The sequence below is a fragment of the Carettochelys insculpta genome, chromosome 17 (assembly GCF_033958435.1).
Source record: "Carettochelys insculpta isolate YL-2023 chromosome 17, ASM3395843v1, whole genome shotgun sequence".
NCBI lineage: Eukaryota > Metazoa > Chordata > Testudines > Carettochelyidae > Carettochelys > Carettochelys insculpta.
Genome location: NC_134153.1, coordinates 2,998,201 through 3,001,380, shown reverse-complemented (window position 1 = coordinate 3,001,380; position 3,180 = coordinate 2,998,201).

The window sequence follows — 3,180 nt, the reverse complement described above, 5'->3', positions numbered from 1 at the left end:
CCTTAAAGGGCCCCTCCCAGACACACTTGCACTAAACAGCACAAGATACACAGAGCCGACAACGAGTTGCAGACCCTGTGCATGCAGCATGAATCCCCCGCTGCAGCAGCAGCAGCCAGAAGCCCTGGGCTAAGGGCTGCTGCACATGGTGACCATAGAGCCCCGCACAGGCTGAAGAGGCAGTGTCTCTCAACCCCCCAGCTGATGGCTGCCATGGAGGACCCCACAATTTCGACGTTGCGGGACGCGGATCGTCTACACGGTCCCTACTTCGATGTTGAACGTCGAAGTAGGGCGCTATTCCGATCCCCCCATGAGGTTAGCAACTTCGACGTCTCGCTGCCTAACGTCGAAGTTAACTTCGAAATAGCACCCGACGCGTGTAGCCGCGACGGGCGCTATTTCGAAGTTAGTGCCGCTACTTCGAAGTAGCGTGCACGTGTAGACACAGCTAAGAAGATCACAAGAGTCCCTCCGCCGTCCCTGCCATCTACTTTCTCCTCCCTCCTGTCAAGAGGCACAAACTTGGCTTTGGATACCCTTGTGCAGAAGGGAAACCATCTGCAGCAACCTTGTCACAGCCCAGGGGGACTTTAAACATGCAAAGAGATGAGGAGGTGGACTGTAGGTGAAGTGACCTTTCTATTTCCAGTCGACGAAAGCTAATGGTTGTGGGAAGGCAGGAAAATGAACATGTGGAGTCTTGTATGCTAAGGTGTGTTATCTGTGTTGTCCAGAAGACTGGAAAATCATGCCCAGCTAAAAAAGGGGAAACAAGGACAACCCAGGGAATTACAGACCACCCAGTTTCACTTCTGTACCAAGAAGAAAGAGAATGAAGCAAATAATGAAGGAATCCATTTGCAAACATCTCGAAGATAAGAAGATACTAACAGCATGGATTTGTCAAGAACAAATTGTCACACGGAGCTGATAGCTTTCTTTGACAGAGTGACAAGTCCTGTGCGTAGGCAAAATGTTATGTCTGGGCAAAATGTTATGTCTGGAGCAGGGGTCTGCAACCTGCGGCTCCAGAGCCACGTGCAGCTCTTTAGGGTTTTCTTTGTGGCTCCTGACACTATAATTGCAAAGTAAAAAGAAAAAAAAAATCTGATTCTTTTCCATAAACAGTGACTGTCTAAAAGCCCCAACATGAACAACTCAGATCTAAAGAGGAGGTGTGACCTTGAAACGTTGGTTAACTCCCCCTGGTGTCCTGCAGAGAGAGAGAAAAGGTTCGGGAGTGAAAATCCGGGAGACGGGGCTACAAACACACCGCTAAAGGATGAGAAAGTAGAATATGTAAAAAGTTTGTGAACGTCCTGCAGTAAACACACATCACATACAAATCACTGCGTGTGCGCTGCTCTTCAAATCGGGGTTACAAAAGGTCCGGCTTTGATGTTATTTATTAAGCACCGTCTCGCATTCACACGCACCGCAGCTCTTGAATTATTGAGGTTTTCACCGCACCGGAAAAAATGGCTCTTCTCCTTTTCGTTGCCAGCCCCTGGACACGTCTGTCCCCTGCAATGGTCGAGGGTTAACTACAACTTGGAACAAAGACGCTGGTCATATTTCACATGACAGAGTTGGAGGGTGGCCCCCCAAAGACACCTGGATGGAGGGCGGCCGGGCCCAGTGCCAGACTCCTCTGCCAGTGCCCTAGCCAGACTTCGCCAGCCAACTGCCCCGAGCGCTGGGGAGGCCCCCGAGAACTGGAGGTGCTACTCCCCGGAGCAGGACCCGAGCCATACCGATGAATCTCGGGCGACTAGAGCGGGCCTGGAGGGGAGTGAGTGGCTCAGATTCCGGGCAGGGCTCTGGAAGGGATCCCCCCGCTCTGCGCTGGAAGGCAGCGACACCAGCCCGGGGCAGCCCGCTGGCTGGTCCCTGCAGGGCCGGGCCCAGAGCCTCCGCGCTCCGGGCTGGCGTGGGGCACGGATCGGAGGCCCGCAAAGCGCGGCGGGCACTGCCCCGGCTGGCCGAGCGGAGCTGCCAATGGAGCCGTCCGACGAGGCACCATCGTGCCGGGGCCGGGCTGCTGCCCCGGGCGCTCTGACTCACAGCCGGCCGCCAGCCCGGGCGAGGGAGTGGGGGGGGGCGCGGCGGGCCAGCTGCGGGGCGGCGGCGGTCTGCGATGGATCCGAGCTGGGCAGAGCCGGCGCAGCGCCCCGGGGCTGAGGCGGAAAAGCCACGAGAACCGGCCCGAAGGCGCCTGAGCCTGGCGGGGTCCGGGGCGCCCTGTCCCCTGGAGGGCGAAACCCCCACCGGGCGAGCGCCCGGGCCCCGCTGCAGTAACCGCCCGGCTGGGTCGGGGAAGGAGCAGGAGACAGCCGGGGGGCGGGGGACGGGACCCCAGCGCTGCCCAACGCGCCTCTGCCGCGGGCCCGGCCCCGCAAGGCTCCGGCAGCCGCGGGGGAAGGTCAAAGAGGGGAGCTGGGTTCGGGGAGGGGCTTCCCGCGGGGGGTCCTTCTGCCTGCCCCCCTCCCCGCCCCCTGCGCCCCCGGCCCTCCCCCCCGGCCTGTCCGTCCTCCACCCCCCGACTCCCCCCATCCCCTCTCCTGCCCCCCGCCCCCTCCCCCCCGCGGCCCTCCCCCCGGCCTGTCCGTCCTGCACCCCCCGACTCCCCCCATCCCCTCTCCTGCCCCTGCCCCCCTGAACCCCCCCGGCCTGTTCACTCTGCGTCCCCCGGCTCTGCCCCTGCCCCTGCCCCCGCCCCCGCCCGCCCCTGACCCCCGCCCCCCTGCACCCCCCGGCCTGCCCCTCCCCTCCCCGCCCCGCCCCCCCGGAAGTCTCTCCCTCTCCCTCCCTTCTCCTCCTCTCCTCCAACATGGCCGCGAAGTCGGACGGAGCCGGAGCCGGGGCCGGGGCCGGGGCCGCGCGCCTGGAGGGCGGGGGCGCGGCGGGGCGCGGCGCGGCGGGGCGGCCCTACAGCCTGCGGGACTGCTGCTGGGTGCTGGGCGCGCTGCTCGTCTTCTTCTCGGACGGGGCCAGCGACCTGTGGCTGGCGGCCGATTACTACCTGCGGCGCCAGCTGCGCTGGTTCGGCCTCACGCTGCTCTTCGCGCTGCTGCCCTCGCTCGTGGTGCAGCTGCTCAGCTTCCGCTGGTTCGTCTACGACCAGGCGGCGCCGCGCGCCCCCGCCGCCCCGGGACCGGCCGCCAGCACCAAGGACAG